Below are 22,876 nucleotides of genomic sequence, written 5' to 3' on the forward strand. Positions count from 1 at the left end.
AGATGAATGCACCTGGTGCTGGTGCTTTAAGCCCTGTCGCGTTTTCTTTCACAGGGCTGTATTAATTCAGAGAAACTTGATACAGTAAAGCTGACAGTGAAAACGACTGACTAGGAAACTTGCTTAGGAAATATTAAGTTACACCTAGGAGGATTTAGCTAGAGGTGCCCTGACTCCTTAAGACTGGGTGGTAATTATTGTACTAGCCAGGTTTGTTAAAGACTAAGAAAGAGTTCTACTACAGTGGAAGCTTACGTCTGCTGAGGAAATTTTCTGGGAGTGGGCATTCACCAAGATTGCCCTCCAATTACACCCCCTCACCATAACAAAAGGAGATGACTCACACTTACTTTCAGCCAGTCAGCTAAATGGGGCGGGGCAATGTCACCACAGAACAATAACAATCTTAGCCATTGTTCCTCATTGATGATGAGCTTGCCTGTTTAGACAGTATCTCTCATTGCCCTAGAGCCTGCTGATTCAACTAGACTAAATGGCCAGCAGGAGCACTGGTATTACATGTATGTTCCATGTTTGGTGTTTTGGCATGAGCTCGGAAAATCAGACTCAAGAACTTCATGCCCGCAAGGCAAACATAGATGACTGGTCTGCCATAAAGTTCCCTGCACTCTTATCAGGAAAAGCATCTTTATGCCGGGCAGGCAAGATGAACCTGGATAACAAGTATAGGAAAAGAACAACATCACTGTGCTTAAAGTTTCTTGTTGTTCTCTGTTTGGTTGATATCTCTGGGAAGCTTGCTCATTTTTGAAGAGAACCAGAGGAGCAGTAGATCTAGAGAGAAGGGAGGTGGTGGTGGGGAGCTGGGAGGAATGGAGGAAGGAGAGGCAGCAGTCAGGATGTATTGTATGAGAAAAGACTAAAAGAAAACACACACACACACACACACACACACACACACACACACACACACGGGGCGGGGGGAGATGATTCTGATATCTTTGTTTTGTAAATCTCTCATCTGCATTGCATAAGTAGGCAAAGTTGAGTTTTCTGTCTCTGTTTAAATTGTTCACATCTTGAGACTCTTGTTCACATCTTGAGACTCAGATCTCAAAGAGATTTAAGGATGCTAGCATATATAGAGCCTTAAGGTGTATTTAAGTTAGTAAACTTTTCTCTTCATTGTTGGCTCCTCTTTGAGAGTTAGCCAGAGCCAGACATAAACTGCTATTAGTTTTTTACTTTATGAATCTTTGTGTGGAGTGATTTCTCACCCCAAAGGCATAGGCACTCTGTAACAGTACTGCCACTCTGCCCCCTGAATCCTCCCCAGGTCTGAGAGCCCTATTTGAAAAACCCAAAGCTTTCTGAATAACCCTGCAGACATCAATGCTAATACAAACACTCTCTCCTCCCCATCGTTCTTTTCCCAATTCATAACAGTGACATTTTTCATCTCCTTGTATTTAGAAACAAGTACTTCCCTAAGAGATTTATTACTCTCAGGAGATAGTTCTTCTTTATTCTTACTGTTCATCAGGATGCTAAAAATCTCCAGCAATTTAGGTCCCCTTTAGACATTAGAACTCGTGCTCGCTTTGGCAGCACATATACTAAAATTGGAACGATACAGAGAAGATTAGCATAGACATTAGAACTCATCTTTGTTGTGCACACATTCCCTGTAAGTTTAAAAAGGGGTTCTCTTTAGCCAGGTGTTGGGGTACAGTCTTGTAATTCCAGTACTTAAGAAGCCAAGGTCATGTTGAGCAAATTGTTTGAGTCCCAGTACTTGGGCACCAGCAGCCGGAAGATCTCTATGAACCAACCTGGTCTACAGTGCAAGTTTCAGGCCAGCCAGAGGTAATTAATATACGTCCTTTAAACACAGCATAAGGTTGGTGAGATGGCTCAGTGGTTAAGAGCACTGACTGCACTTTTAGAGGTCCTGAGTTCAAATCCCTGCAACAACATGGTGGCTCACAACCATGTGTAATGGGATCTGATGCCCTCATCTGCTATGTACATGTACATGCAGACAGAACATTCTTATGTATAAAATACATAAAAAATTAATACAAGGCAGAGTAAGAATCACATTTGGCAGATCAAGTTCTCTTCCACAGCTCAGTTAGAACCATTTTTTTAAACCAAGCAATTGTCAGTAATGGTCATCCTGTGAGCCCTTTATTTCCCCTACAGGAAGATATGCTTTTATCCTTTGCCCATGCTTGTAGGATAAACCCAAGCCACTGTTTCCTCTCGTGGGAATCCAATGTTTCAGGAAGAGAACCTGTATATCTCTAATAATAATGCAGAATAGTGAATATCCCATCATATTACTGTTGGTTAAAACAAAATACCAGGAAACATGGGCTTTTATTTTGTTGTCAGGAATGTGTTAATTGCTATAGTTAGAAGAGCAATTATTTCCACCCTTCTACCCCAGTATCGGAGGTGGAACTCAGGGCCTCACATATGCTAGTCAAGTATTCCACCATTGAACTAGACTCACTTGGTTCTGACCATTTCCCTTTTCATCCTATTATCCAAGTACTTATGCTGGCTGGTAAAATCAAGGTTTCAACTAGTGCCTTCCAAACTTTAAAATCCTAACTCCTTCCCAACGATGCTTTCTTTTTTATTATTTTATGTTTTAAAACTAATTTTTATTTTTTGTACCTTGGTGTTTTGCCTGCAAGCATGTCTGAATGAGGTTGTTGGATCTCCTGGAACTGGAGTTTACAGTTGTAAACTGCCATGTGGGTACTGGGAATTGTGCATATTGGGAATTGATCTGGTAGAGGATGTTCAAATGTTTCTTAGAGATATTCTTGTGTATTAGACTTAACCTATATATTTTATTCAGTTTTTATTACTGAAGAATCCCAAACTCTATTTTTGTTTGTTTGTTTTCTTCCCTCCCTCCCTCCCTTCCTTCGTTTCTTCTTCCTTTTGTTTTTTTTTAAGACAGGGTCTCTCTGTGTAGCCCTGACTGATCTGGAACTCACTCTATAGCCTAGGCTGGCCTCTAACTCAGAGACATGCCCTCCCCTGCCTCCCAAATGCTTGGATTAAAGGCATGCAGCATCACACCCCAGCTAGCTTTTTCAATCAACATGTGATAATGTATAGATTTATGAGCTACAGTATGATGTTTAAGGCATGTATACACAGTAGAAAAGTCAAATCAGGGTCGTCATCATATTCACTCCATCAAATATATTTTTAAAATATTCATTTCTTTATGTGCATCTATGCACATGCAACTGCCCACATGTGTATTTGAAGGTCAAAGGACAACTCTTGGGAGTCTGTTTCTTTCTGCCACCTTGAGGGATGAGGGCTAAATCTTGGGTTGTCAGGCTTGTTCATAAGTGCTTCTCCCTGCTAAACCAACTTGCCAGTTCTCATCTCATCTCACCCATTTAGTGTATGTATTGTGTGTGAGAGAGAGAGAGAGAGAGTGTGTGTGTGTGTGTATGTGTGTGTGTGTGTGTGAAGAATGTCAAAACTCTCTTCTAGCTACTTTGTAATATGCAATATATTGCTAACAATAGTTACCCTATTGTACAACTGGACACTAGAAACTATTCCTTTTATTGTGTCTGGAATATTATCCCCAATGAACTATCCTTACTGCATTTTTTGTATTTAGATGATGCCATTTTTTATGCTTCCACATCAAAGTGAAGCATACATGCACTTTTCTAATTTTTTTCTTTCCTCATTTAATTTATTGTGGTTGCAATAAACTCCACCATCAAAAACAAAGTGTCCATGAAAGAGATTATTTATAGTTCACCATTGAGGAAGACAAAGCAGGACTTCAAGGTAGGAGCTTGAAATACATGCACTTTTAATAAGTTATGTTTGAAGTTCTGCTACTGTTTTATAAATGTTGTGATGCTAGGAAAATTGTATCTCCCTTCTTCCCTGACTTTCAACAGGACTCACATGTGAAGGTGTAGCTAGATACATTTATACAATACCCTGTCCACTGCAACACATGATTGATGCTTTTTGTAAAAGAAGTTGTGAAATTTCTTGTGTAGAGATTATGTAGAATTCAAAGACTAGCCATTTAACTGCCAACTCAAAAAATATTTATTCATTTATTTATTTAATGTTTTATGAGTATTTTACCTGTATGTATATGCACTACATGTGCCTGTGGAGGTTTGAATAAGGTGTCGGATCCCCCGGAACTGGAGTTATCGGTGGGTAGGAGTCACTATTCTGGATGTGAACTCTGAGGCTTCTGCAAGACAAACCAGTACTTTCAACTGAAGAGTCATCTTTGTAGTTGGCACTGCCAACTTTTTTTTTTTTTTTTATTAACTTGAGTATTTCTTATATACATTTCGAGTGTTATTCCCTTTCCCGGTTTCCGGGCAAACATCCCCCTCCCCCCTCCCCTTCCTTATGGGTGTTCCCCTCCCAACCCTCCCCCCATTGCCGCCCTCCCCCCATAGACTAGTTCACTGGGGGTTCAGTCTTAGCAGGACCCAGGGCTTCCCCTTCCACTGGTGCTCTTACTAGGATATTCATTGCTACCTATGGGGTCAGAGTCCAGGGTCAGTCCATGTATAGTCTTTAGGTAGTGGCTTAGTCCCTGGAAGCTCTGGTTGCTTGGCATCGTTGTACTTTTGGGGTCTCGAGCCCCTTCAAGCTCTTCCAGTTCTTTCTCTGATTCCTTCAATAGGGGACCTATTCTCAGTTCAGTGGTTTGCTGCTGGCATTCGCCTCTATATTTGCTGTATTCTGGCTGTGTCTCTCAGGAGCGATCTACATCCGGCTCCTGTCGGTCTTTGCTTCTTTGCTTCATCCATCTAGTCCAATTGGGTGGCTGTATATGTATGGGCCAAATGTGGGACAGGCTCTGAATGGGTGTTCCTTCAGTCTCTGTTTTAATCTTTGCCTCTCCCTTCCCTGCCAAGGGTATTCTTTTTCCTCATTTGAAGAAGGAGTGAAGCATTCACATTTTGATCATCCGTCTTGAGTTTCGTTTGTTCTAGGGATCTAGGGTAATTCAAGCATTTGGGCTAATAGCCACTTATCAATGAGTGCATACCATGTATGTCTTTCTGTGATTGGGTTAGTTCACTCAGGATGATATTTTCCAGTTCCAACCATTTGCCTACGAATTTCATAAACTCGTTGTTTTTGATAGCTGAGTAGTATTCCATTGTGTAGATGTACCACATTTTCTGTATCCATTCCTCTGTTGAAGGGCATCTGGGTTCTTTCCATTTTCTGGCTATTATAAATAAGGCACTGCCAACTTTTAATGGATGGGAGATTTTACTGTAGGGTTTTGTGTTCAGACATGGGCTTCCAACATTTCTTTCAGGTGGTTTGTAATGGGAATCATAGTAAAACATCATTTGGGAGACTGTAGGTTCAAATAGTTTTTCAGTTCAATGAAACATGAAGACGGTCTTGTAAAGAATACTGACAGTCTACATCCATACTTGTACACCCACAAGAAAACATAGGTTAGTGGAGGAACAGAACAATCTATATTGAGCTAACCAAGATGTACATGCAAGTCACATGTTTAATAGGACTGTGTTTAAAAATGTATACAGCAGGGTGATGGTGGTGCTCAGCTTTGATCCCAGCACTTAAGAGGCACAGGCTAGTAGATCTCCATGTTTGAGAGGCCAGCCACATCTACAGAGAGAGTCCCACGACAGCCAGAGAAATCTTTTTGTCTCAAGGAAAACAAGGCAAAACAAAGCAAAACAAAGCATGTGCACTAAGTGGTAGCTGTGTGTTGATATGTGAGAGTTGCAGAGCCTGTGTTAATTTCTGATGAAACTATTCCCTGGATAAAAATTTGGCTTTTTCACTACCCAAAGACTATACATGGACTGACCCTGGGCTTCAACCTCATAGGTAGCAATGAATAGCCTGGTAAGAGCACCAGTGGAAGGGGAAGCCTTTGGTCCTGCCAAGACAGAACCCCCAGTGAACGTGATTGTTGGGGGGAGGGCGGTAATGGGGGGAGGATGGGGAGGGGAACACCCATATTGAAGGGGAGCGGGAAGGGTTAGGGGGATGTTGACCTGGAAACCGGGAAAGGGAATAACAATCGAAATGTAAATAAGAAATACTCAAGTTAATAAAGATAAAAAATAATTTGGCTTTTCTTTTCCCCCTCTAGTTGTGATGTATGTGTCTACTAAATAGGCATTGTATTCCAGCCTTAAAATACCTTAACAGAATCTGTCCTTTTGAAATAACTTAATGCCAAATAGTGATTCATGCTTTGAAAAATTGGAAGGTTCTTTTGTCTGGGAAAGAATATATATTTGGATTAATTTCTTTGATTTTCCTTTTTTGTTTGTTTGTTTGTTTGTTTGTTTGTTTGTTTGAGAAAGGGTTTCACTTTATGGCCCTGGCTGTCCTGGAACTTGCTTTGTAGACCAGGTTGGCCTTGAACTTACACAGATCCTCCTGCTTCCTGAGTACTAGGATTAAAGACAATCACCACCATGCCCACCTGACTCCTTGATTGTTCTTAACACCAACTGGTAATTTCTACTTCAGCCATTTTGTTGATGTCACTCCTGATTTGAGGCTTTAAAAATCTTCAGGACAAGTTAGTGCTTGCCATTGAGAACTTAGTTTCTTTATTTTGCTCTGGGTAAAGTTAGAAAAGAGTTTCATTTCTGTCTTTAAGCGTCCTTTGATTTTATATGCATTAACATGGAAATTATGAATCCAGGTAGAAGGATAGAGTGTCAAAGAAAAGATGTCTTTGTAATAAAAAAAAGATATTTATTTTAGTTTTAACGGAAGTCAAGGCTATAAAAACCTCAACAGATTTGAAACTTCTACAATAATCAAGGTACATGCTGTCCTCTAGTGGCAACATTTGAGAAAGCAAGATACTGCCTTGGGGACAAGATTGAAGTGCATTACTTCATTCTGGGTACTCTGACAAGATAATTTAGCAAGGTAATTTGTGAGCAACAGAAATTGCTTACCTTTTTGACATTGGGACATCTATATTTAGTGTGCCAGGAGATTTTATACCTGGTGGGGGTTCTCCTTCTTTGAAGACGATACCTTCAGCCATAGTGGAAAGGGTGAAAGGCCCCTCTTAGAGCTTTTCCCCTTTCTCTTCAGAATTCTAATCTTATTTGTGAAAATAGAGCCCTTCCAAAGACCAGGACATCTTACCATTATAACATTGCAGGTTTTGTTTTATTTGGGCACTGCAAAACAATCATACCCTAGCAATACTTTATATAGAGTAACTGCTGTGGACAAAGGTGATAGAAAGCTGTGCTGGAACAGAGGATAAACATATTGTTCTGATTCCAGATATTATAGTAGTGTTATCAAGAGAAACAGCCAACAGAAGACCTCTTCACCTGGATCTGTTTGTTATAATGAATCCTCCTACATGACTATTAATTAACTCATCTGTTTTTACTTGGCATTTACCAGCCTGGAACCTACTTGCTTCTAGTGCATTTGTATGTCTAACTGCAGTAAGGCTTGGACTACAGAGAGGATTTTTAATAAAAAATCTGGTTTGTATAAGGGGAAAAATTTTAATCAAGTTTCTACAGGGGAAAAATAGAGCTCTTAGGATATGTGTATACATTCACATATATCTATCTGCAAATACACTCATATACTTATAAGGAATTGATTCACGTGAATACAGAGGCCAATATATTGGAAAAGATACAGTTATCAAGCTGGAGAAACAAGAGAATCAAGAGAGTGTGTGTGGTTCTAGCTTAAGTAGAAAGGCCTGAGAATGCGAATGATAATCCTGTAGCTTTAGTTTGAAGTCGGTAGGCTTTCAAGCTGTGATGTTCCCGTTGCAGGGTAGGAGAAGGGTGCTGTCTCAACTCTAAGGCACACAGGCAGGAGGGTTTGCTGCTTCCTATGCGTGTTTGCTACGTCCAGGCTTTCAACTCTTTCCACGATGCCTTCCTTGTTATGAAGGATGTTACAGTTTACACATGGTTTTAATGTTCTGATCTCTGGCTGTCTAATGTCATACATCATGTCAAGACTCAGTCAGCAAGAAGGCTCCCACCAATTACAGCCGTCCAACTTCTGGAACCACAATAAGCTTCCTTTCTTTCACAACTCAGTAAGTTTGTGATATTTTGTTATTAGAAGTGGAAAATTAATTAACTACACACAGTTAACTTCAAAGGGAAATAATCTCATTTCAAAACATTCTAATGGGTGCCTTCAGAAGGATGTTTAAGCAAGCATCTTGTACCTTATAGCCTACCCAAATTGACACAAAATTAACCCTCACAGAGTGTGTGGCTTTTTTCATTGTATTGGAATTATGCCACAAGGTTAAAGTTCTGGACTATTTGTATTATAGTAATGCCAAGTTGGTAGATGCTAGAGGGAGAAAGATTACCTCAGCCCTTTTCTGTTTTGGTTTCCTGGCCAATACATCTTCCCTCTTCTATGGTCCTGTCTTATTGCAAGCACAAAAGCAGTGGGGACAACTAACTATGGACTGAAATCACAGAAAACTCGAGCTAAATAATTTCTCTACATTGATTATGTCAATTATTTTGTTACAACAATAGAAACCTGACCGATCATTTATACGTGAAAATTTTGGAACAAGATTAACAATTCACCAAGTAGACTCAATTAAGCACACTTCCTGCGGTGGTAGCTCATTTTGTATATAAATTCAATTGCTGGGGCTAGAGCGATCGTTTAGCGGTTAAGAATATGATTGTATGATTGTTTTCCCAGAAGATTTCGGTTCATTTTCCAGTACTCCTATGCAAGCATCTGTAACTGCAGAGGCTATTTCCCCCTCTTCTGGCATCTCTGGGTACTACATGCATACGTTGTGCCAACATACATGCAGGCAAAAAACTCATGCACATAAAATAAATATAAAAAAATGATTGCCTCCTCTGTCCTGTGATAAAAACTGTTTAAATATTCAGCCCACTGCTCTATGGCTGTGACTTGATTCCTCTTTGAACTGTTTGTTTTGTGTCAAACAACTTTCCCAGGTTTACAAAGAAAACAATGGGTTCAAGCAAGTCTTTAATACGCAATTATTTTAACCTGATGTGAACATTATAGTGTAAAAAACTTTTTGAAAGCCTTTTTGAAAGGCACACTTTTGTATTCTTTAGAATTGAGTGAGGAATAGAAATTTTCTGAGGGAAAAAAACTGGCAGCTTTATTTGTTCTGTTTTTTCTCTTTTTTATTGGATATTTTTATTTACATTTCAATTTTAATTCCCTTTCCCACCTTCCCCTCCATAAGCCCCCTATTGCATCTCCCTCCCCTTCTTCTATGAGGGTGCTCCCCCTCCACAACCATCCACCCTTCCTGCTTCCCCACCCTGACATTCCTCTACACTGGGGGATCCAGCCTTGGCAGGACAAAGGGCTTCTCCTCTCATTGGTGCCCAACAAGGCCATCCTCTGCTACATATGGAGCTGGAGCCATAGGTCTGTCTTTGGCTAGTGGTTTAGTCCCTGGGAGCTTTGGTTGGTTGGCATTGTCGACCATATAGGGTTGCAAACCTATTCAGCTCCTTTAATCCTTTCTCTAACTCCTCCAATGGAGATCCCCTTCTCAGTTCAATAATTTGCTGCTAGCATATGCGTCTGTATTTGTCATGCTCTGGCTGAGCCTCTCAGGAGACAGCTATGTCAGGCTCCTGACAGCATGCACTTCTTGGCATCAGCAATAGTGTCTGGGTTTGGTGGCTCTATGTATATGGGATGGCTCCCCAGGTGGGGCAGTCTCTGGATGGCCTTTCCTTCAGTCTCTGCTCCAAATTTTGTCTCTGTATTTCCTCCTATGAATATTTTTGTTCCCCCTGCTAAGAAGGACTGAAGCATCCTCATTTCACTTGTCCTTCATCTTCATGTGGGCTGTGTGGATTGTATCTTGGGTAATTCGAGCTTTTGAGCTAATATCCACTTATCTGTGAGTGCACACCATGCATGTTTTTTTGTGATTGGGTTACCTCACTCAGGATGATATTTTCTTTCTTTTTTTTTCAATTTTTTTTATTAACTTGAGTATTTCTTATTTACATTTTGAGTGTTATTCCCTTTCCCGGTTTCTGGTCCAACATCCCCCTAACTTCTCCCCCTCCACTTATATATGGGTGTTCCCCTCCCCACCCTCCCCCCATTGCCGCCCTCCCCCCAACAATCATGTTCACTGGGGGTTCAATCTTGGCAGGACCAAGGGCTTCCCCTTCCACTGGTGATCTTACTAGTATATTCATTGCTACCTATGAGGTTAGAGTCCAGGGTCAGTCCATGTTTAGTCTTTAGGTAGTGGCTTAGTCCCTGGAAGCTCTGGTTGGTTGGCATTGTTGTTCATATGGGGTCTCGAGCCCCTTCAAGCTCTTCCAGTTCTTTCTCTGATTCCTTCAACGGGGGTCCTATTCTCAGTTCAGTGGTTTGCTGCTGGCATTCGCCTCTGTATTTGCTGCATTCTGGCTGTGTCTCTCAGGAGAGATCTACATCCGGCTCCCGTCTGCCTGCACTTCCCTGCTTCAGGATGATATTTTCTAATTCCACCCATTTTCCTATGAATTTCATGAAGTCAATGTTTTGATAGATATGTAGTACTCCATTGTGTAGATGTACCACATTTTCTGTATCCATTCCTCTGTTGAAGGGCATCTGGGTTCTTTCCAGCTTCTGGCTATTATGAATAAGGCTGCGATGAACATAGTGGAGCACGTGACTTTTTTATATGTTGGGGCATCTTTTGGGTATATGCCCAAGAGAGGTATAGCTGGGTCCTCAGGTTGTTCATTGTCCAATTTTCTGAGGAACCTCCCGACTGATTTCCAGAATGGTTGTACCAGTTTGCAATGCCCCCAACAATGGAGGAGTGTTCCTCTTTCTCCACATCCTCACCAGGATATGCTGTCACCTGAGCTTTAAATCTTAGCCATTCTGACTGGTGTAAGGTAGAATCTCAGGGTTGTTTTGATTTGCATTTTGCTGATGCCTAAGGATGTTGAGTATTTATTTATTTATTTATTTATTTATTTATTTATTTTCTAAAGGACAACATTTAATTGGGGCTGACTTGTTCAGTCCCTTATCATCAAGGTGGCAGCATGGCAGCATCCAGGCAGGCATGGTGCAGTAGGAGCTGAGTTCTACATCTTCACCTGAAGGAAGCCAGAAGCAGACTGAGCAGCAAGAAGGGTCTCCAAGCCCACCCTCAAAGTGACACACTTCCACCAACAAGGCCACACCTTCTAATAGTGCCACTCCCTGGGCTAAGCATATGCAAACATTCCACTCCCTGGCCTCCATAGGCTTGTTCAAACACATGAGTCTATGGAGGCCATACCTAAACATAGTATAATAAAAAAAAGTACATTTAATCCAACTTTCAAAATCCCAATAGTCTATAGTGTTGTTAAGACCCTGAAGTGGCCTTACCTTAGGAGAGCAACCCAGAGAACACAACTTGAGAGATCGCTGCAACTGCAAGAGGTTTAATGATCCACGTACGTGGGGAGAGGTGTCCCTGAACCCAAAAAGCACACAACTTTTATTCCTTACAGAGGGCAGACTTCAGCAACAGGGTTAGCTGGCTCATTCTCACTGGTGGTACATAGGACAAAGGATGTGGTCAGGTATTGGCTGGCCTGCTTAAGGGGCTGTTCTTGGCTCAGTTAGATACTTTCCTTGTCCAGCCCTACACCTGGCCTTGGAAATTTACTGGGAAAGGGCTAAGTTGGCAAGTCCCTTAGAAGCGGGGGATGGGGGGTGGGGGTGGGATGGGAGGAACTGGGTGGTCTGGCCAGGTCAGGATGACAACTTGTGGTTGTTCTGGGGATTTATCACAGGGAGGGATAGGGAGTCTTTTCGAGAATAGTTATCTTTGTTTTGTCCTAATCTAACTTGGTCAGAATAGTCTGGTCATTCTTGACTGCCAAAAGTTTGTTAGATTTTTAGGCAACCTGCGGTCAGATGTATTTCTCAAAACTTTGTTTTTACAACTTTGTTTCTCATATCTCTGAAATTATAAAACTATTTCTTCATAACATGCCCCCCTTGTTCATTATCACCATCGCTATTATCACATTATCACTAGATTCCCCTTTTCTAACTCCTTCACTTCCTAAACTTCTGCTGTCCTGGGTCTTGCTCTGTAGACTGACCTTGAATTTAGAGATCTGTATGCCTGTCTCCTGGGATTAATGGTTTGTACTAAGTTGCCTGGAGCTAATTTAGCTGGGTGGGATCTTGCCCCAAGGTCATTACTTCCTCAATTCAATTTAATATCCTTGAACACAGGATTTAGCTTCATTTCAGTTTCTGGTGTCCCTTTAACACTCGAACCATATGTATTGCTTTTCTCTTTTTTCAACATCCCTGTTTTTTTTTCATTAAAATGCCCCCCACCAGATTCTATTTTTTTCTTTTTCTTTTAAATTGGATACTTTTTATTTACGTTTCAAATGTAATTCCCTTTCGAGGTTTCCCAGCCAAAAGCCCTCTATCCCATCCCTCTCCCCTTCTCCTATGAGGGTGTTCTCCCTGCCTAACCACGCCCCTTTTCCACCCCCTCGACATTCCCCTGCACTGGGGAGTCCAGCCCCAGCAGGACCAAGGACTTCTCCCAATGGTGCAAACAGCTGGAGCCATGGGACTGTCCATGTGTACTGTTGGGTAGTGGTTTAGTCCCTGGGAGCTCTGGTTGGTTGGTTGGTATTGTTCTTGTGGGTTTGCAAGCCCGTTCAGCTCCTTCAGTCCTTTCTCTAACTCCTCCAATGGGGTTCACCTTCTCAGTTCAACGGTTTGCTGCTAGCATTCATCTCTGTATTTGTAGTGCTCTGGCAGAGGCTCACAAGAGACAGCTATATCAGGCTCCTGACAGCATGCACTCCTAGGTATCAGCAATATTTTCTAGGTTTGGTGCCTGTATATATATATATATATATATATATATGACGGCTCCCCAGGTGGGGCAGTCTCTGGATGGCCTTTCCTTCCATCTCTGCTTCTAACTTTGTCTCCATATTTCCACCTATGAATAATTTTGTTCCCCCTGCTAAGAAGGACTAAGCATCCTCACATTAGTTTTCCTTTTTTTTTTCAGCTTCGTGTGGCCCATGGATTGTATTGTGGGTAATTTGAGTGTTTGGGCTAATATCCACTTATCAGTGAGTGCATACAATGTGTGGTTTTTTTTTGTGTGTGTGTATGATTGGGTTACCTCATTCAGGATGATATTTTCTACTTCCTTCTATTTGCCTATGAATTCTTTATTGGATGCTTTTATTTCTATTTCAAATGTTATTCCCTTTCCCAGTTTCCCATCCATAAGCCCCCTATCCCATTCCCCTCCCTTTCTTCTATAAGGGTGTTCCCCCTCCCAACCACCCCCTTCTCTCCTCCGTGCCCTGACATTTCCCTACACTGGGGGTCTGGTATTGTCAGGACCAAGGGCTTCTCTTCCCATTGGTGCCCAACAAGGCCATCCTCTGCTACATATGCAGCTGGAAACATGGGCCTGTCCATGTGTACTCTCTGGGTAGTGGTTTAGTCCCTGGGAGCTCTGAGTTGGTATTGTTGCTCTTATGGGGTTGCGAGATCCTTCAGCTCTTTCAGTCCTTTCTCTAATTCCTCCAACGGGGATCCTGTTCTCAGTTCAGTGGTTTGCTGCTGGCATTTGCCTATGTATTTGCCGTATTCTGGCTGTGTCTCTCAAGAGAGATCTACATCCGGTTCCTGTCAGCCTGCACTTCTTTGCTTCATCCATCTTATCTAGTTTGGTGGCTGTATATAAATGGCCTGTATACCTTGGTGGGGCAGGCTCTAAATGGCCATTCCTTCAGTCTCTGCTCCATATCTCATCCTATGAATGTTTTTATTCCCCCTTTTAAGAAGTACTGAAGCATTCACAATTTGGTTGTCCATCCTCTTGAGCTTCATGTAATCTGTGGATTTTTCTTGGGTAATTTGAGCTTTTGGGCTAATATCCACTTATCAGTGAGTACATACTATGTGTGGTTTTTTTGTGATTGGGTTACCTCACTCAGGATGATATTTTTTAATTCCACCCATTTGCCTATGAATTTCATGAAGTCAGTTTTTTTATAGCTGAGTAGTACTCCACTGTGTTGATGTACCACATTTTCTGTATCCATTCCTCTGTTGAAGGGCATCTGGGCTCTTTCCAGCTTCTGGTAATTATAAATAAGCCTGCTATGGAGCATGTGTCTTTGTTATGTGTTGGGGCATCTTGTGGGTATATACCCAATAGAGGTATAGCTGGGTCCTCAAGTAGTGCAATGTCCAATTTTCTGAGGAACCTCCAGACTGATTTCCAGAATGGTTGTTACCAGCTTGCAATCCCACCAACAATGACTGTTACTCTTTTTCCACATCCTCACCAGCATCTTTTGTCATCTCAGGATTGTTTTGATTTGCATTTCCATGATGACCACTTGGACTTAAGCTTTGTACAGGGTGATAAGAATGGATCAATTTGCATTCTTCTACATGCTGACCTCCAGTTCGTTCAGCACCATTTGTTGAAAATGCTATCTTTTCCCTACTGGATTGTTTTACCTCCTTTGTCAAAGATCAAGTGACCATAGGTGTGTGGTTTCATTTCTGGTTCTTCAATTCTTTTCCATCGATCTACCTGCCTGTCTCTGTACCAATACCAACCAGTTTTTATCACTGTTGCTCTGTAATACACCTTGAGGTCATGGTGATTCCCCCAGAAGTTCTTTTATCAATGAGGATAATTTTTTCTATCTTGGGTTTCCTGTTATTTTAAATGAGTTTGCAAATTGCTCTTTCTAACTGTATGAAGAAATGAGTTGGAAATATGATGGGGATTGCATTGAATCTATAGATTGCTTTGGGCAAAATGGCCATTTTCCCTATATTAATCCTGACAATCCATGAGCATGGAAGGCCTTTCCATCTCTTGAGATCTTCTTCAATTTCTTTCTTCAGAGACTTGAAGTTCTTGTCATACATATCTTTCACTTGCTTGGTTAGAGTCAAAGCAAGGTATTTTATTTTATTTTTGACTGTTGTGAAAGGTATAATCTCCATAATTTCTTTCTCAACTTGTTTTTCCTTTGAGTGGATGAAGGCTGTTGATTTGTTTGAGTTAATTTTATATCCAGCCACTTTGTTGAAGGTGTTTATCAGGTTTAGTAGTTCTCTGGTGGAACTTTTGGGGTCACTTAAATATACTATCATGTCATCTGGAAATAGTGATATTTTGAATTCTTCTTTTCCAATTTGTATCCCTTTGACCTCCTTTTGTTGTCTGGTTGATCTGGCCAGGACTTCGAGTACTATATTGAATAAATAATGAGAGAGTGGGCAGTCTTGTTTAGTACCTGATTTTAGGGAGATTGCTTCAAATTTTCTCCATTTAGTTTCATGTTGGCTACTGGTTTGATGGAGTAACTACTTTTATTCTGAAGAATAAAATAGATATGTTCACCCTCTCAACTCTGATCCTTCAAGTGCTGGGATTACAGGTATACAACACCATATCTGGTAATATTTGCTCCTCTAAAGTAGACGAGGGAAATTGTTCCATGAGTAAAGTGCTTGCTGAGGACCTGAGTTGGCATCTTCAGGGTAAATGTTAGGCATAGCAGTGTGTGTTTGAAATCCCTGTGCCTATGATGATATTGGTAGATGTAGGCAGAATCCCTGGAAGACACTGGACTATGGTAAAAAGAGGTCTGTTACCAAACAAGGTAAAAAGGAACGGTAGAGCTTGGGGTTTTCCTCTTACCTCCACCAGCTCACTGTAGGACACATGCCTACATTTCACATGACTACATACAGATATGTATGTGATAAGGTAATCTTAACAATGCCTGAAATAGAGCTCACTGTTCCCAAACCCCGTGGGAGAGAGAGCTCACCGCCAAGAGAGGTGGGCACTCCTGAGACTGCAGAGTGGAAGAGACCACCAACACTGCCCACTCCTGCCCACATCCCTGGTCCAAGAGGAAACTGTATACTGCCTCTGGGTTCCCTTGGATAAGGGCACAGGAGCAGGAAATCCGCTGCGTCTGAGACACCGCCTGAACCTGAAGGGACCGACTGGATAAACAGTTCTCTGCACCCGAATCCCATGGGAGGGAGAACTAAACCTTCAGAGAGGCAGACACGCCTGGGAAACCAGAAGAGACTACACTCTGCCCACATCTCTGACTCCAGAGGAAAACACCAAACGCCATCTGGAACCCTGGTGCACCGAAGCTCCCAGAAAGGGCGGCGCAGATCTTCCTGGTTGCTGCCCCCGCTGACAGCTCATAAGCAACACCCCACGAGCAAACTTGAGCCTCGGGACCACGAGTAAGACAAACCTTCCAGCTCCAAGCGACCTGCCTGGTGAACTCAAGACACGGGCCCACAGGAACAGGTGAAGACCTGTAGAGAGGAAAAGCTACACGCTGGAAAGCAGAACACTCTGTTCCCATAACTGGCTGAAAGAAAACAGGAAAACAGGTCTACAGCATTCCTGACACACAGATTTATAGGACAGTCTAGCCACTGTCAGAAATAGCAGAACAAAGTAACACTAGAGATAATCTGATGGCGAGAGGCAAGCGCAGGAACCCAAGCAACAGAGACCAAGACTACATGGAATCATCGGAGCCCAATTCTCCCACCAAAGCAAACATGAAATATCCAAACACACCAGAAAAGCAAGATCTAGTTTCAAAATCATATTTGATCATGATGCTGGAGGACTTCAAGAAAGACATGAAGAACTCCCTTAGAGAAACACAGGAAAACATAAACAAACAAGTAGAAGCATACAGAGAGGAATCACAAAAATCCCTGAAAGAATTCCAGGAAAACATAAATAAACAAGTAGAAGCCTATAGAGAGGAATCACAAAAAATCCCTGAAAGAATTCCAGGAAAACACAATCAAACAAGTAGAAGCCTATAGAGAGGAATCACAAAAAATCCCTGAAAGAATTCCAGGAAAACACAATCAAACAATTGAAGGAATTAAAAATGGAAATAGAAGCAATCAAGAAAGAACCCATGGAAACAACCCTGGATATAGAAAACCAAAGGAAGAGACAAGGAGCCGTAGATACAAGCATCACCAACAGAACACAAGATTTAGAAGAGAGAATCTCAGGAGCAGAAGATTCCATAGAAATCATTGACTCAACTGTCAAAGATAATGTAAAGCGGAAAAAGCTACTGATCCAAAAAATACAGGAAATCCAGGACTCAATAAGAAGATCAAACCTAAGGATAATAGGTATAGAATAGAGTGAAGACCTCCAGCTCAAAGGACCAGTAAATATCTTCAACAAAATCATAGAAGAAAACTTCCCTAACCTAAAAAAAGAGATACCCATAGGCATACAAGAAGCCTACAGAACTCCAAATAGATTGGACCAGAAAAGAAACACCTCCCGACACATAATAGTCAAAACACCAAATGCACAAAATAAAGAAAGAATATTAAAAGCAGTAAGGGAAAAAGGTTAAGTAACATATAAAGGCAGACCTATCAGAATCACACTAGACTTTTCGCCAGAGACTATAAAAGCCAGAAGATCCTGGACAGATGTCATACAGACCCTAAGGGAACACAAATGCCAGCCCAGGTTACTGTATCCTGCAAAACTCTCAATTAACGTAGATGGAGAAACCAAGATATTCCATGACAAAACCAAATTTACACAATATCTTTCTACAAATCCAGCACTTCAAAGGATAATAAATGGTAAAACCCAACATAAGGAGAAACGCTACACCCTAGAAAAAGCAAGAAACTAATCGTCTTGGCAACAAAACAAAGAGAATGAAAGCACACTAACATAACCTCACATCCAAATATGAATATAACGGGAAGCAATAATCACTATTCCTTAATATCTCTCAACATCAATGGTCTCAACTCCCCAATAAAAATACATAGATTAACAAACTAGATACGCAATGAGGACCCTGCATTCTGTTGCCTACAGGAAACATACCTTAGAGACAAAGACAGTACTACCTCAGAGTGAAAGGCTGGAAAACAACTTTCCAAGCAAATGGTCGGAAGAAGCAAGCTGGAGTAGCCATTCTAATATCAAATAAAATCAATTTTCAACTAAAAGTCATCAAAAAAGATAAGGAAGGACACTTCATATTCATCAAAGAAAAAATCCACCAAGATGAACTCTCAATTCTAAATATCTATGCCCCAAATATAAGCGCACCTACATACGTAAAAGAAACCTTACTAAAGCTCAAAACACACATTGCACCCCACACAATAATAGTAGGAAATTTCAACACCCCACTCTCATCAATGGACAGATCCTGGAAACAGAAATTAAACAGAGACGTAGACAGACTAAGAGAAGTCATGAACCAAATGACTTAACAGATACTTATAGAACATTCTATCCTAAAACAAAAGGATATACATTCTTCTCAGCTCCTCATGGTACTTTCTCCAAAATCAACCATGTAATTGGTCAAAAAACGGGCCTGAACAGGTACAGAAAGATAGAAATAATCCCATGCGTGCTATCCATGGCCTAAAGACCACCATGGCCTAAAGCTGGTCTTCAATAAAAATAAGGGAAGAACGCCCACATATACGTTGAAGTTGAACAATGCTCTACTCAACGATAAACTGGTCAAGGAAGAAATAAAGAAAGAAATTAAAGACTTCTTAGAATTTAATGAAAATGAAGGTACAACATACCCAAACTTATGGGACACAATGAAAGCTGTGCTAAGAGGAAAACTCATAGCTCTGAGTGCTTGTAGAAAGAAACAGGAGAGAGCATATGTCAGCACAGCTAAAAGCTCTAAAACAAAAAGAGGCAAATACACCCGGGAGGAGTAGAAGGCAGGAAATAATCAAACTCAGAGCTGAAATCAACCAAGTAGAAACAAAAAGGACCATAGAAAGAATCAACAGAACCAAAAGTTGGTTCTTTGAGGAAATCAACAAGATAGATAAACCCTTAGCCAGACTAACGAGAGGCCACAGAGAGTGTTTCCAAATTAACAAAATCAGAAACGAAAAGGGAGACATAACTACAGATTCAGAGGAAATTCAAAAAATCATCAGATCTTACTATAAAAGCCTATATTCAACAAAACTTGAAAATCTGCAGGAAATGGACAATTTCCTAGACAGATACCAGGTACCGAAGTTAAATCAGAACAGATAAACCAGTTAAACAACCCCATAACTCCTAAGGCAACAGAAGCAGTCATTAAAGGTCTCCCAACCAGATGGGTTTAGTGCAGAATTCTATCAGACCTTCATAGAAGACCTCATACCAATACTATCCAAACTATTCCACAATTGAAACAGATGGAGCACTACCGAATTCCTTCTATGAAGCCACAATTACTCTTATACCTAAACCACACAAAGACCCAACAAAGAAAGAGAACTTTAGACCAATTTCCCTTACGAATATCGACGCAAAAATACTCAATAAAATTCTGGCAAACCGAATCCAAGAGCACATCAAAACAATCATCCACCATGATCAAGTAGGCTTCATCCCAGGCATGCAGGGATGGTTTAATATACGGAAAACCATCAACGTGATCCATTATATAAACAACCTGAAAGAACAAAACCACATGATCATTTCATTAGATGCTGAGAAAGCATTTGACAAAATTCAACACCCCTTCATGATAAAAGTCCTGGAAAGAATAGGAATTCAAGGCCCATACCTAAACATAGTAAAAGCTATATACAGCAAACCAGTTGCTAACATTAAACTAAATGGAGAGAAACTTGAAGCAATCGCACTAAAATCAGGGACTAAACAAGGCTGCCCACTCTCTCCCTACTTATTCAATATAATTCTTGAAGTTCTAGCCAGAGCAATCAGACAACAAAAGGAAATCAAGGGCATACAGATTGGAAAAGAAGAAGTCAAAATATCACTATTTGCAGATGATATGATAGTATATTTAAGTGATCCCAAAAGTTCCACCAGAGAACTACTAAAGTTGATAAACAACTTCAGCAAAATGGCTGGGTATAATATTAACTCAAATAAATCAGTAGCCTTCCTCTACACAAAAGAGAAACAAGCCAAGAAAGAAATTAGGGAATCAACACCCTTCATAATAGACCCAAACAATATAAAGTACCTCGGTGTGACTTTAACCAAGCAAGTAAAAGATCTGTACAATAAGAACTTCAAGACTCTGAAGAAAGAAATTGAAGAAGACCTCAGAAGATGGAAAGATCTCCCATGCTCATGGATTGGCAGGATTAATATAGTAAAAATGGCCATTCTACCAAAAGCAATCTACATATTCAATGCAATCCCCATCAAAATACCAATCCAATTCTTCAAAGAGTTAGACAGAACAATTTGCAAATTCATCTGGAATAACGAAAAACCCAGGATAGCTAAAAATGTTCTCAATAATAGAAGGACTTCAGGGGGAATCACTATCCCTGAACTCAAGCAATATTACAGAGCAATAGTGATAAAAACTGCATGGTATTGGTACAGAGACAGACAGCTAGACCAATGGAACAGAATTGAAGACCCAGAAATGAACCCACACACCTATGGGCACTTGATTTTTGACAAAGGAACCAAAACCATTCAATGGAAAAAAGATAGCATTTTCAGCAAATGGTGCTGGTTCAACGGGAGGTCAACATGTAGAAGAATGCAAATCGATCCATGCTTATCACCCTGTACAAAGCTTAAGTCCAAGTGGATCAAGGACCTCCACATCAAACCAGATACACTCAAACTAATAGAAGAAAAACTAGGGAAGCATCTGGAACACATGGGCACTGGAAAAAATTTCCTGAACAAAACACCAATGTCTTATGCTCTAAGATCAAGAATCGACAAATGGGATCTCATAAAACTGCAAAGCTTCTGTAAGGCAAAGGACACTGTGGTTAGGAGAAAACGGCAACCAACAGATTGGGAAAAGATCTTTTCCAATCCTACAACAGACAAAGGCCTTATATCCAAAATATACAAAGAACTCAAGAGGTTAGACTGAAGGGAGACAAATAACCCTATTAAAAAATGGGGTTCAGAGCTAAACAAAGAATTCCCAGCTGAGGAATGTCAAATGGCTGAGAAGTACCTAAAGAAATGTTCAACATCTTTAGTCATAAGGGAAATGCAAATCAAAACAACCCTGAGATTTCACCTCACACCAGTGAGAATGGCTAAGATCAAAAACTCAGGTGGCAGCAAATGCTGGCGAGGATGTGGAGAAAGAGGAACACTCCTCCATTGTTGGTGGGATTGCAGACTGGTACAACCATTCTGGAAATCAGTCTGGCGGTTCCTCAGAAAATTGGCCATTGAACTACCTGAGGACCCAGCTATACCTCTCTTGGGCGTATACCCAAAAGATGCCCCAACATATAAAAAAGACACGCGCTCCACTATGTTCATAGCAGCCTTATTTATAATAGCCAGAAGCTGGAAAGAATCCAGATGCCCTTCAAGAGAGGAACGGATACAGAAAATGTGGTACATCTACACAATGGAATATTATTCAGCTATCAAAAACAATGACTTTATGAAATTCATAGGCAAATGGATGGAACTGGAAAATATCATCCTGAGTGAGGTCACCCAATCACAGAAAGACACACATGGTATGCACTCATTGATAAATGGCTTTTAACCCCTAATGTTTGAATTACCCTAGATGCACAGAACACATGAAATTCAAGACGGATGATCAAAATGCGAATGCTTCACTCCTTCTTTAAAAGGGGAACAAGAATACCCTTGGCAGGGAATAGGGAGGCAAAGATTAAAACAGAGGCAGAAGGAACACCCATTGAGAGCCTGCCCCACATGTGGCCCATACATATACAGCCACCCAATTAGACAAGATGGATGAAGCAAAGAAGTGCAGGCCGACAGGAACCGGATGTAGATCTCTCCTGAGAGTCACAGCCAGAATACAGCAAATACATAGGCGAATGCCAGCTGCAAAGTACTGAACCGAGAATGGTACCCCCATTGAAGGAATCAGAGAAAGAACTGGAAGAGCTTGAAGGGGCTTGAGACCCCATATGAACAACAATGCTAAGCAACCAGAGCTTCCAGGGACTAAGCCACTCCCTAAAGACTATACATAGACTGACCCTGGACTCTGACCTCATAGGTAGCAATGAATAGCCTAGTAAGAGCACCAGTGGAAGGGGAAGCTCTTGGTCCTGCTAAGACTGAACCCCCAGTGAATGTGATTTTTGAGGGGAGGGCGGTAGTGGGGGGAGGATGGGTAGGGGAACACCCATATAGAAGGGGAGGGGTAGGAGTTAGGGGGACGTTGGCCTCGAAACCGGGAAAGGGACTAACAATTGAAATGTAAATAAGAAATACCCAATTTAGTATAGATGGAGGAAAAAAATTAAAAAATTTATTATATATCAAAAAAAATGAAAAATAATGGTTATTCCAGCTTGTTTCTTTGGACCATTTGCTGAAATTTGGTTTCCAGACTTTTACTCTGAGGTAATGTCTTTCTTTGTCTCTGAGGTGTGTTTCTTGCATGGTGCAAAATGCTGGGTCCTCTTCATGTATTCAGTCTTTTAATCTATGTCTTTTTATTGGGGAATTGAGTCCTTTGATGTTGAGAGATATCAAGGAATAGTGATTGTTGTTGCCTGTTATTTTTGTTGTTAGAGGTACAGTTATGTTTGTGTGTCTCTCTTCTTTTGTGTTGTTGCAAAGAGATTACTTTCTTGCTTTTTCTAGGTTGTGGTTTCCTTCCTTATGTTGGAATTTTCCATCTATTATTCTTTGTAGGGCTGGATTTGTAGAAACATATTGTCTAAATTTGGTTTTGTCATGGAATATCTTGGTTTCTCCATCTATGTTACTTAAGAGTTTTGCTCGATATAGTAGCCTGGCTGGCAT

General features: G+C 40.9%; 1 pseudogene; it reads left to right on the forward strand.

Moving 5' to 3' along the window:
* The first annotated feature begins 1,553 nt into the window (after positions 1 to 1,553).
* Positions 1,554 to 1,612, forward strand: LOC120099427 (U6 spliceosomal RNA; annotated as a pseudogene).
* Positions 1,613 to 22,876: the final 21,264 nt, after the last annotated feature.

Source organism: Rattus norvegicus, chromosome X (assembly GCF_036323735.1).
Source record: "Rattus norvegicus strain BN/NHsdMcwi chromosome X, GRCr8, whole genome shotgun sequence".
Taxonomy (NCBI): domain Eukaryota; kingdom Metazoa; phylum Chordata; class Mammalia; order Rodentia; family Muridae; genus Rattus; species Rattus norvegicus.